Below are 13557 nucleotides of genomic sequence, written 5' to 3'. Positions count from 1 at the left end.
AAATTCCCTCTACCTATGGCCAATGCTATTAAAAAATGAGAAGAATCCCACTATCCTTTACCTCAAAACAAGATAAAATGCAACAAAGGGAAGATGACACAACAATACTCCTTGAATTCCTACCTCACAATTGCGACTGAGATTCTTGCAAGGCCTATTGTGGTAACTCTACAACAACATCTTACTTTCTAAGAAAGAGTAGAAGAGAGTGAAAGGTTTAGGTTTTAAAATAAAATGACAACTTCTAGATACTATTGGGTTGTGAGCACAAAGGCCCAATACGAGAGTTTTAAGAAAAAAGGCTTGTTCACCACAAAGCAAGATCTACTACAAAGCTCCAAACAATATAGATTCATTTTGTTTAACATATTTAATTGTGAAAACTCAATTTTGATATCTAATCTCATATTCCCAAATTACTATTTATTAAATTAATAATTTGAAAACATATTCACAACATTTATTCATACATGTAAGAAAATAAATATTAGGGTTTTATAAGAAATGGGCATTCAATTTGTTAACTCAAGATGGAGGGATTTGTTGCTGATGTGCCATCATTTTCTTCTGTTTCTTAAACCCTTTTTGCACCATTTTAATTACTGATTAGTCTTAATTGTCAAATTAATTAGGCAGTTTTATTATTTGGAGTCATTTAGCTAATTTGATGTTTTTAATCTAATTTCAGGAATTAATGAAACATTGGGCTTAATTTGGATTTTGGTTGTGGACTTGAAGAGGGCAAATAAAGCAGGGCTTACCTTAGTTAATTTCTAATTAGGAGATTGCAATTTTATTTTATGTGGTTCAGTGTTTATTTCGTTTTGGGCCAGAATATTGTAATAGGGCCTGGTGACTTTGAGTGACTCTTTTTAAATAACAACCTTGGGATTTGTGCAAGGCTATTCTGGGAGACTATTATTCAGAGCATAGGGTTTATGGTTTTTACGTTTTTTTGTTCTAATGCTACTATTCACGTAATGCAATTTTCCATTTTCTGCTTCTAATTACAATTTCGTTCTTGTTTCTTCTTCAGCCTTCATTTACGTTTCTGCTTCGTTTACGTTTCTGCTTTTGGTTTCATTTACGTTTTCTGTTTGAATCTATGGAAGGCTAAATATTCTAGTGTTGTTTCCTTTTGAGGACGAAGCTCAACTCTCTTTGAGGTTTCGTTTATAATGTGACTTCCTGGCAGTTTTCCCTTCACCAGTTAACCCAAATTCGTTAACATTAATCTGTGCATGCTTCGTGTTCGATTAATTGCCTCTGAGCCTAACTTGCGTTCATGCTTAATGGACGAAGGGCTAACTGGTGTATGTGTTGCCTAATCACGTATTGACAACCCTAAGTTGATTTTTGCTTAGTAAATTGAAATAGGGTTGGATTAAGTGGTTAACTGTTAGGGACGAATTCTCCATAACCCAGGATAAGAGAATGGCTTCTGAATCAGAGGAAACAACCCGTTTTTAATATTATTAGTTTCGTATTCCAGTTTACTTGTTCTGTTCTTTAAATCACAAAACAAACAACCCCCCAATCGTTACCGTTACTGCAAGTATATTATGAACATTTGGTTTATCATTGCTCGTTGGGAAACGACATAGGATCACTTCCTAGTTACTGCATTTTCATGTTTATTTGATTCGGGTACGGCCTCGATCAAATTTGGCGTCGTTGCCGGGGAGCAGTGTCCAAAGGTTCATAATAGCTAGTGTCATGTTAGTGTTTAATTATTTCGTGTTTTATGTTTAATTGTTAGTGTTATGTTAGTATGTGTGTTAGTGTTGTTTAGTGTCCTAGTATTTTGTTTAGTGTGTGTTCTGTTTTAGTTTTTCTATTAAGCGCTTCCCCTGTTTCAGTTTTGGGTGTTTTGCTGTGAATAGTGTTTTGCGACGGACTTAGCGACCACTTTTGCTTGCGGCAAAACAGAGTAGTAGTAGAAATCATGTAGCGACGGATTTTAGCGACCACCCCTGCTGAATTATTTGGGATTTTTTGTTTTAGTAGCTAGAGTTGTTATTTTTGGCTGAATCTTTTTGTGGCAACTTCTTTTAATCTATATTTTGTGGGGAAAATAGCTAGAGCCTTTAGTTTGGTCAGATTTGAGAGTTCCAAAAAAGTAGCAAATTTTGTTTTTGTCAAAACTTCAAACGACCATAACTTTTGCTCCGGTTATCAGAATCGCATTTATTATATATGTATTTGGGGTAGAAAAAAATTTCCTACGCCATGACAGCCCTCCATAGGCTGGCTGAGGTCTCCATCGTCCAAAAAAAAGTAATTCTGTCACTTATTTTTCTCAACCTACCATTTTTAGCTTCCATAGTTAGACTTTGAATTTTTGTTTGAAATTTTATGTGCTATCTTCTCATCATTTTATAAGGTTTCTCACAAAATTTCAAGTCATTTGGATATCATTTGAGGGTAGCTGTAGTTCAAACCTACACCTTTATTTACATGACAAGGCAACTAGTTGTGCATGCTGAATGTAGTGTATGACTAGAGGCAATCCATCTTACTTACAACCCTTTGATCCTGAGATAGATAGGACATTTCATAGATTAGTTAGGCATCATTTTATACCTTTTGATCATCCTGAGCATTCCATTACTGGTGAATCGGTGCATTTTGTTATTGGTGATTTTGAACATCCTGATTTTGAGCATTATAATTTTGAGCATTCTGATTTTGAACATTCTGAGAACATGGCACAACCTCCACCCTGTGAGAGGAATCTAAGGGAGATGGCTGCACCTGACTTCACCTACGAAAGCTTGTGCATCCAATACCCTGATGAGGATGTCCCATATGTTCTTAAAATTGGACTGATCCATTTGCATCCAAAGTTTCATGGCCTTGCAGGTGAAGACCCACACAAACATCTGAAAGAATTTCATATTGTCTGCTCCACCATGAAACCCCCAGATGTCCAAGAGGATCACATATTTCTGAAGGCTTTTCCTCATTCTTTTGAGGGAGTGGCAAATGACTGGCTGTATTACCTTGCTCCAAGGTCCATCACGAGCTGGGATGACCTTAAGAGAGTATTCTTAGAAAAAATTTTCCCTGCTTCCAGGACCACGACCATCAGGAAGGATATCTCAGGTATTAGACAACTCAATGGAGAGAGCCTATATGAATACTGGGAGAGATTTAAAAAACTATGTGCCAGTTGCCCTCTCCATCAGATTTCGGAGCAGCTTCTTCTCCAATATTTTTATGAAGGCCTCAGTAATATGGAGAGAAGTATGATAGATGCTGCCAGTGGTGGAGCCCTTGGAGACATGACTCCTACTGAAACCAAAAACTTGATTGAGAAGATGGCTTCCAACTCCCAGCAGTTTAGCGCCAGAAATGATGCCATAGTCATTAGAGGAGTGCATGAGGTAGCTACAAACTCATCTGCATCATCTAAAACAAAGAAGCTTGAAGGCAAATTGGATGCATTGGTTAACTTGGTAACCCAAACTGGCCTTGAATCAGAAATTTGTACTTGTCGCAAGAGTCTGTGGTTTATGCTCCTCTACTGACCACCATACAGACCTCTGCCCTTCCATGCAGCAACCTGGAGCAATTGAGCAGCCTGAAGCTTATGCTGCAAACATTTACAATAGACCTCCTCAACCTCAGCAGCAAAATCAACCACAGCAGAACAATTATGACCTCTCCAGCAACAAATACAACCCTAGATGGAGGAATCACCCTAATCTCAGATGGTCTAGCCCTCAACAACAACAACAGCCTGCTCCTTCCTTCCAAAATGTTCCTGGCCCAAGCAGACCATACATTCCTCCACCAATCCAACAACAGCAACAGCCCCAGAAACAGCAAACAGTTGAGGCTCCTCCGCAACCTTCCCTCGAAGAACTTGTGAGGCAAATGACTATGCAGAACATGCAGTTTCAATAAGAGACCAGAGCCTTCATTCAGAGCTTAACTAATCATATGGGACAATTGGCTACACAATTAAATCAACAACAGTCCCAGAATTCTGACAAGCTGCCTTCTCAAGCTGTCCAAAATCCAAAAAATGTCAGTGCCATTTCATTGAGGTCGAGAAAGCAGTGTCAAGGACCTTAACCCGTAGCACCTTTCTCATATGCAATTGAACCTGCCAAACTTCACTCTACTCCAAAAAAAGGTGATGACAAAAATTTACCTTACAATTTATGTGTAGGTGAATCTTCCACTGGTAATTCTGATTTGCAGAAGCAGCACATCCCTCATCTTCCATTCCCTCCAAGAGCAGTTTCCAACAAAAAAATGGAAGAGGCAGAGAAAGAGATCTTGGAAACATTTAGAAAAGTAGAGGTAAACATACCTTTGCTGGATGCAATAAAGCAAATTCCAAGATATGCTAAATTCTTGAAGGAGCTGTGCACTAATAAGCGGAAGCTTAAAGGAAGTGAACGAATTAGCATGGGCAAAAATTTCTCCGCATTGATTGGTAAATTTGTTCCCCAAATTCCTGAAAAATGTAAAGATCCAGGTACATTCAGCATACCTTGTATTATAGGGAATAGTAAGTTTGACAATGCCATGCTAGATTTAGGAGCTTCTGTTAGTGTTATGCCTCTGTCTATTTTTAATTCTCTATCTCTAGGTCCCTTGCAGTCAACTGATGTGGTAATTCATTTAGCTAATAGAAGTGTTGCCTATCCTGTTGGTTTCATAGAAAATTTCTTAGTTAGAGTTGGTGAACTGATTTTCCCTGTTGATTTTTATATTTTGAATATGGAGGATGGATTTTCTCAAGGATCAGTTCCCATCATTCTAGGCAGACCCTTTATGAAAACTGCTAGAACTAAGATAGATGTATATGCAGGCACACTATCCATGGAGTTTGGTGATATAACTGTTCATTTTAATATTCTGGATGTTATGAAATACCCATCTGAAGATCTTTCTGTATTTCATGCTGAAATAATTGACCAAGCTGTTGATGAATACATGACTGATCTTTATTCTAATCTGGATGCCTCTCACTCTTCATGCATTGAGTCTGAAATTGTACTTGATCATATGTCTAAATTTGATGCTGAGAGTGAATCTGAAATTGATATTGATTGCATGTCTGGTGGTGGTGTTTTACCTCTCGAGATTGATTTTATAGAGTCAGATAGGACTAACCATGTTTCAGGAAGTACACATACCTCTGACTTTCTTTATGAGGTACAGGCTGAGAAACCATCTCCTTCTACCACTATCCAGCCGGTCACACCAGAATTGAAGCCTCTGCCATCAAATTTAAAATACGCTTACTTGGATGATAGCAAAAGTTTTCCAGTGATTATATCTGCCTCCCTTGCTGATGAACAAGAGGAGAAGTTGTTGTCTATTCTCAAGAAGCATAAAAAGGCTATAGGCTGGACCCTAGCGAACATTCTTGGTATTAGCCCATCCACATGTATGCATCAAATAAATTTAGAGGATGGAGCTAAACCAGTAAGACAGCCACAGAGAAGACTCAACCTGGTGATTCTTGATGTAGTGAAGAAGGAGATAACCAAGCTTTTGCAAGCTGGAATCATTTATCCTATCTCCGACAGCCAATGGGTGAGTCCCGTCCAGGTAGTCCCGAAGAAGACCGGCCTCACAGTGATCAAAAATGAGAAGGAGGAGCTGATTCCTACTCGGGTGCAGAACAGTTGGAGAGTCTGCATTGACTATAGGAGGCTGAACCAGGTTACCAAAAAGGACCATTTTCCCATGCCATTCATTGACCAGATGCTTGAACGCCTGGCAGGTAAATCTCACTACTGTTTCCTTGATGGTTTTTCTGGTTATATGCAAATTACTATTGCTCTTGAGGATCAGGAAAAGACCACATTCATCTGCCCCTTCGGCACTTTTGCCTATAGGAGGATGCCTTTCGGCCTTTGCAATGCCCCTGGTACCTTCCAGCGATGCATGATTAGTATTTTCAGTGATTTCTTAGAAAATTGCATAGAGGTGTTTATGGATGATTTCACTGTATATGGATCCTCTTTTGATGGTTGTTTGGATAGTTTGGAAAAAGTTTTGAATAGATGCATCGAAACTAATCTTGTTCTAAATTTTGAAAAATGTTATTTTATGGTTGAGCAAGGTATAGTATTAGGCCACATTATTTCCAATAAGGGTATTGAAGTAGATCCTGCAAAAATTTCTGTTATTTCACAATTGCCTTACCCCTCTTGTGTGCGAGAGGTGCAATCTTTTCTTGGTCATGCAGGATTCTACAGGCGCTTTATAAGAGATTTTAGCAAAGTAGCCCTTCCACTGTCCAACTTGTTGCAAAAGGAGATGGAGTTTAACTTTAATGATAGATGAAAAGAGGCTTTTGATTGCCTCAAAAGAGTGCAGACTACCACCCCCATCATCCAGGCACCCGACTGGACAACCCCTTTTGAGCTTATGTGTGATGCATCAAATTATGCATTGGGGGCTGTCCTTGCTCAGAAAATTGATAAATTGCCCAGGGTGATATATTATGCTTCTAGGACTCTAGATGCTGTCCAAGTGAATTATACTACTACTGAGAAAGAGCTTCTAGCCATAGTTTTTGCTCTTGAAAAATTTCGATCTGATTTGCTTGGTACCCGCATTATTGTTTATACTGACCATGCAGCTCTAAAGTACTTGTTGAAGAAGGCTGATTCTAAGCCTAGGTTGATCCGATGGATGCTCTGGCTCCAAGAGTTTGACTTGGAGATCCGTGATAGGAGCGGAGCACAAAATTTAGTTGCTGATCATTTGAGTCGGATTGAATGTGTATCTGATGCGGATTCACCCAGTCGGGATGATTTCCCAGAAGATCATTTGTATATACTGTATAGTATTTCTGACTCTCTTTCTACTCCCTGGTTTGCTACCATTGTCAATTATTTAGTTGCTTCTGCTTTTCCTCCCTCAGCATCTAAGACCTAAAAAGATAAAATTAAAAGTGATGCTAAGCATTTTATTTGGGATGACCTCTACTTGTGGAAATTGTTCAGTGATCAGGTAATTAGACGGTGCATTCCAGATCATGAGACTGACTCTGTCCTGCAGTTCTGTCATTCTTCCGCACCGGGAGGTCATCTGGGTGTTCAAAGGACAGCTCGCAAAGTGCTTGATTGTGGCTTTTATTGGCCCACCATCTTTAAAGATGCATGGAAGATCTGCAGCACTTGTGAGCAGTGTCATAAAGCAGGAAATACACTTACATGGCGACAACAAATGCCTCAGCAACCTATGCTATTATGTGAGGTGTTCGATGTCTGGGGTATCGATTTCATGGGCCCTTTTCCTGTCTCTTTTGGTTATGTTTACATTCTCCTTGCAATTGACTATGTTTCAAATTGGGTGGAAGCCAAGCCCACTAGAACTAATGATGCTAAAGTTGTTGCAGATTTCGTCATATCTAATCTGTTTTGCAGGTTTGGAGTACCTAAAGCAATTGTTAGTGATCAAGGAACCCATTTTTGCAACAGAACAATGCATGCCTTGCTTAAAAAGTACGGGGTGGTACACAGGGTATCCACACCATACCACCCCCAGACCAATGGACAGGCAGAAATTTGTAACAGGGAGATCAAGATAATTTTAGAGAACATTGTGCAGCCAAGCAGGAAAGATTGGAGTACCAGGCTTGATGATGCTCTTTGGGCACATCGGACTGCCTACAAAGCACCCATAGGAATGTCTCCTTATCGGGTTGTCTTTGGAAAGGCATGTCATCTTCCAGTGGAAATTGAGCACAAAGCATACTGGGCAATGAAGACTTGCAACTTCTCTATGGATCAAGCTAATAAGGAAAAAAAGTTGCAACTGAGTGAGTTAGATGAAATCCGCCTAGAAGCCTACGAGAATGCCAAGTTCTACAAAGAAAAGACCAAGAAGTTTCATGATAGCATGATAGTTAAGAAGGATTTCATGGTTGGGCAAAAAGTATTATTGTATAATTCTAGGCTTGGACTCATGAGTGGTAAGTTGAGGTCTAAGTGGATTGGTCCTTTTGTTGTTACTAATGTTTTTCCTTATGGTACAGTTGAGATCAAAAGCGACTCCACAAACAAGAGCTTCAAGGTCAACGAACATCGACTTAAGCCATTCCTCACAAACCCTTCTTTAGTGGATGTAGTGGTGGAAGAGACTTCCTTACTCCACCCTACTCTTCCTCCACCATAACTTAGGGAGTTCTTCTTTTCCTATCTCCTTCTTTGCTTTTATTACACTTGTCCAATTCTATTTGATGGTTTAATTGTTTTTAATCTTTTAATTGTGCTACATTGAGGACAATGTGTTGTTTAAGTATGGGGGGGGTGTTCTTTGGTTTTGCTAGTTTTGTTGGTTTTGTTAATTTGTTAGTTGTGTTAATTTGTTAATGTTGTTAGTTTTGTCGTATTTCTAGTTTAATAATTTGGGTCAATTCTGTGTGCATGTACAACTTTGCATGTTTTTCTTTGAATTATAGGATATGTTCAAGAAATGGGTAATTGTTTTGAAAATAAAAGTTCTTGACATTTTGTGACTTGAAATCCTTGATTCTCCTCTACATGTCATGATAGTTTTGAAAGCTCAATTTGAAAGTGATGAGTTTACCTTTGTGAGAATTTGAGCCATCCATCATCATAATCATTTGGTGTGTTTTGCCCCATTGATTGCTTGCACAATAACCTTGGCTTGATTCTTGTTGATGCTTCCTAATTCACATGCATATTTGGAAATGATTGAGGAAATTTTGTTCTTATAAGTTTCTAGCCAAATGGACTTACCTTGGATCAATTCCTTTGATAGCCCTTTTGAGCCTTGTTTCCCTTTCCTTGTTTTGAAGCTGACTACAAGCCTTAAGTGAAAAACCATGATATCACCATATCCTTAAGGAATTTTGGAGCTTTGGAATTGTTTTGGGAATAAGTGTGGGGGGGGGGGGGGGGGGGTTGTTTCATTGGATAACATGTTTTGTTGGCTATGCTTCATGATGTATTTTGGGCCATACTTGATGTACATTGTATATTGGTTAAATGTTGGACATGCTGAATGAGATGCTGTTTCTCAAAGGCTACAGAGCAAAAACAAAAAAATCAAAAAAGAAAAAGAAAAACAATAAAGTTGAGTGAATAAGATCTTAAATGGCAAAAGAATGATGAGACTTTTGGTTCTACTCTTTATGTTTAAATTTTATCTTTAGTTCTTTTTATTTTTTTTCATTTTTTTCTTAATATGCACTTATTCCCCATTGCTCCTCTTTTCCTTTGGGATTTAGCCACTTATTCCATATTTTTCCATACCTTGTCCTTGGCCCCATTACAACCTTAAAAGACCTTTTGATCCTCATGTGCTTGTGTTTATGGGTTGATTGTCAATTTTAGAATCTTGCCAAGTTTATGTGGTGTTTGTTTTCATGGGTGCTTTGAGGGTAAATAGTAGCCTAGACACTTGAGAGATAGAGTGTATATCTTGTGAGGCTTTATCACTTTTCATTCTTGAGCTGATTAACTATTTTGCCATGATTGGGTTGCTTAAATGATTTCATGAATGTCTTGACTTTTCGGATCTCCTTATGTTAGATGTTACCCATTACTTTCATTCCTTGATGTTCATTGAGAAATATGTGGATGTTTTCGTTTGTTTCTCTTTGATATCCGTGGATTTTGTTCTTTGTTTCATTTTGCCCAGGAGTGCAAAAGGCTAAGTATGGGGGGTTTTGATGTGCCATCATTTTCTTTTATTTCTTAAACCCTTTTTGCACCATTTTAATTACTGATTAGTCTTAATTGTCAAATTAATTAGGCAGTTTTATTATTTGGGCTCATTTAGCTAATTTGATGTTTTTAATCTAATTTCAGGAATTAATGAAACATTGGGCTTAATCTGGATTTTGGTTGTGGACTTGAAGAGGGAAAATAAAGCAGCGCTTACCTTAGGTAATTTCTAATTAGGAGATTGCAATTTTATTTTATGTGGTTTAGTGTTTATTTCATTTTGGGCCAGAATATTGTAATAGGGCCCAGTGACTTTGAGTGACTCTTTTTAAATAGCAGCCTTGGGATTTATGCAAGGCTATTCTGGGAGACTATTATTCAGAGCATAGGGTTTATGGTTTTTACGTTTTTTTGTTCTAATGCTACTGTTCACGTAATGCAATTTTCCATTTTCTGCTTCTCATTACAATTTCGTTCTTGTTTCTTCTTCTGCCTTCATTTACGTTTCCGCTTCATTTACGTTTCTGCTTCGTTTACGTTTCTGCTTTTAGTTTCATTTACGTTTTCTGTTTGAATCTATGGAAGGCTAAATATTCTGGTGTTGTTTCCTTTTGAGGACGAAGCTCAACTCTCTTTGAGGTTTCGTTTATAATGTGGCTTCCTAGCAGATTTCCCTTCACCAGTTAACCCAAATTCGTTAACATTAATTTGTGCACGCTTCGTGTTCGATTAATTGCCTCTGAGCCTAACTTGCGTTCATGCTTAATGGACGAAGGGCTAACTGGTGTATGTGTTGCCTAATCACGTATTGACAACCCTAAGTTGATTTTCGCTTAGTAAATTGAAATAGGGTTGGATTAAGTGGTTAACTATTAGGGACGAATTCTCCATAACCCAGGATAAGAGAATGGCTTCTGAATCAGAGGAAACAACCTGTTTTTAATATTATTAGTTTCGTATTCCAGTTTACTTGTTCTGTTCTTTAAATCACAAAACAAACAAACCCCCCCCCAATCGTTACTGTTACTGCAAGTATATTATGAACATTTGGTTTATCATTGTTCGTTGGGAAACGACCTAGGATCACTTCCTAGTTACTGCATTTTCATGTTTATTTGATTCGGGTACGGCCTCGATCAGTTGCTCATGATGATGATTCAAGAAAAATGCAGATAATTACTTCTATTGTAAGTCAATTGATGCCTAAAATTTGGAAGACTCGCACAAGGACAAGTGTACCCTATGCAATAGTAATAGTGGATTCAAAAGTTCAAATATTGAACCCAAAGGACCACTTGTATTCTCAATTAATCATGTTTATTAAACTAACAGTTAAGATGACTAAAAAAATATTTAAATATTTATATGGTTTTGATTTTTAGAATAAAACAAATATACTAATGCCAAGATAGACTGAGTGATGATAAGAGTGGCCAAGAGTTATGATTCACTAGTATTAATTTTTTTCTCAATCCCAATCCCAATGAAATTTATTTCCCAGTTAATTGTCGATTCCCAAAATCAACCAAAGTCTATGATCAAGGTCAAATGATGCTCTTTGTCTTAAAACAATATCCCAATGATCACGGATCTATCAATTTAAGTCAATTGATATAATCAATTGTAGGAATAATCAATTAAAGGTTAACTAATCTATTGGAGATTACCCAAATAGTTTGATCATGCAATTTGGTGTAAAACATTCTCTACCTAGATCTACCAATTAGATGTAGATGATCACTACTATGCAATTGATTAAGTATTAGAATGACTGATTCCAAATAAACAATAAAGATAAGAGAATTAATTAATTTAAAACAAAGAGGAATTTTATTAGGAACATGGAGAAGGGTACAATTGAACAGTTACATCCTAACCCTTAGACTAGGGAGACTAGCCATTCATAAACAAAGAAAAACTAGCAATCTTATACAAAATAGACATAGACATACCAATAAAACAAGAATGATGATCACGATCCGTCCTCACGGTGTTGTCCTTGCTTCATAGCTCTCAAAATCCCTCAAGGATCTCTCAAATTCGTAAAAAGATGAAAGTAAACAAAAGATTATTTTTTCCAAAGTCTAGAGACCTATATATAGCTTCCTAAATATATCAGTTTGAAAAGATACACTACGACTGTGGTAAAATCTACCACAATCATGGTAGGAAGTGACGTTGAAGCTCTGGGACATTATGGATTGACTATGATCCTCACGATTGACCACGACTGTGGTAAATTTACCATGGCTGTTGTCGGATTGTTGACACTGGTTTGGAGGGGTGATATCATCTTATTGTGGTGGGCTTACCACGACCGTGATCAAGTGTAGAATCTTCAAATTTTCATAAAATCATACAATTTCCAATTCTTTCACTCAATTGAGAGGTTGTACTTTTGCAATAAAAAACTAGTGTCCAAACGTGAGTTTTGCCAAGAAAACTCATGCAAATTGACATAAAAACTCACAAAATATCACTCAAAAAATGGTTTATCATCAATGATTGAAGATAATCTATACTCAAAGGATTTGTACTTGCCAGTAACCAATTAGAACAAGCTAGAGGAAAAGACTAGCAAAGATTGAGTGCTTGTGAATCACAGAGTTGCTATTATGATTTTGAATTGTGTTGTTCGACGAGTAAAGCAAAAAAAAATTAATTATAAATTGTGAATTAGTTGACGATGGTAGAAATGAAAATTAATTATAAATTTTAAAATCTTCTATTCTAGAATTCTTTAACAGAAAATTAGTAAAATTGGTTGTAAAAACAAGAAATTCATTTATTGAAATTAAAAATTATTTAACTAAGCATGTTTTTACAATTTTCATTTTCTCAAAATACAAAATAGACTTTTAAACAATTTTTATTAAAAAGAAAAAAAACATACATATGCATAAAAAAACAAGGTAGAATTTTAGTCTTTATACATTCTTTAAATCTTATTTTTAGTCCCTAAAGTTTTATATCTTGCAATTTAGTTCCTGAACTTTATAAAAATAGTGTTTTTAGTCTAGGGTTTACTATCCAATTTATGCACCTTTTTAACTTCAAGTTGTGAGGGGAGACTAAAAACATGTTTTTTTTTTATATATATAAAATTTAGGGATTAAATTACATGGTAGGAAAGTTCAGGAACTAAAAATAAGATTCAATGAAAATACAACGAGCAAAACATATTTTACCCTATAAAATAAAAAGAAAATAATTTCTAAATCATACCATTAAACAAACTTAAATTAAATATTCATGATCATAATAAATTATAAATTCATAACATAATAGACTAATATAATTAAAATTAATTATTATGTTATGTTTTACTATTATTTAATTTATTACATTATATGTTATTTTTAAAATAATTTATAGTTTATATTATTATTTAAGTTTTTTGTTATATTAGTTATTATTATTTAAATCATATTTATCATAGTATGTACTATGCCTATTTAATAAACAAATGACTTAAAATAAAGGTCTCACAAACTAAAATAAGTGTAGAAAAACTTAAAAAATGTTGGTCCATTCAACCAATTCTCCCAACCCTAACCTAAAGGGAACATTTGATAGAAGAAAAGTTTTTAGTTTCCTGATAAACTTAGGTTGCTTGTTTGGTATCTGTTTTAAAAAATAACATTCTTGGGAAATAGCATGTCTAGGAAATGTATTTTAACTAGTTTTTCACAAAAAAGCTCTAAAGGAAGTGTTTGGTAGTGGAGAAGTTTTTTTTATGCATAAAATCATGATTCTTGGGAAACATAAATCTCATAAATCATGATTCCTGAAATATGTTTGGTTGGTCATAAATGTTCTTGAGCATATTTATTTAAGTTCCCTGAGAATCAAAGAGTTATATCATATTTATACCTGTCACTTTAATTAT

General features: G+C 36.1%; 1 non-coding gene across 1 annotated transcript; it reads right to left on the bottom strand.

Annotated features, from left to right (window-relative positions):
- Nucleotides 1–3083: 3083 nt before the first annotated feature.
- On the bottom strand, nucleotides 3084–3190 carry LOC112999866 (small nucleolar RNA R71). The gene has a single exon (XR_003265084.1). It is a non-coding gene; the product is annotated as a small nucleolar RNA R71 (small nucleolar RNA).
- Between the last annotated feature and the right edge of the window lie 10367 nt (nucleotides 3191–13557).

The sequence above is a fragment of the Glycine max genome, chromosome 16, assembly GCF_000004515.6.
Source record: "Glycine max cultivar Williams 82 chromosome 16, Glycine_max_v4.0, whole genome shotgun sequence".
In the NCBI taxonomy this organism is placed as follows: domain Eukaryota; kingdom Viridiplantae; phylum Streptophyta; class Magnoliopsida; order Fabales; family Fabaceae; genus Glycine; species Glycine max.
Note: the sequence above shows the minus strand (reverse complement) of the source record. Positions and strands in the feature narration are given on the sequence as shown.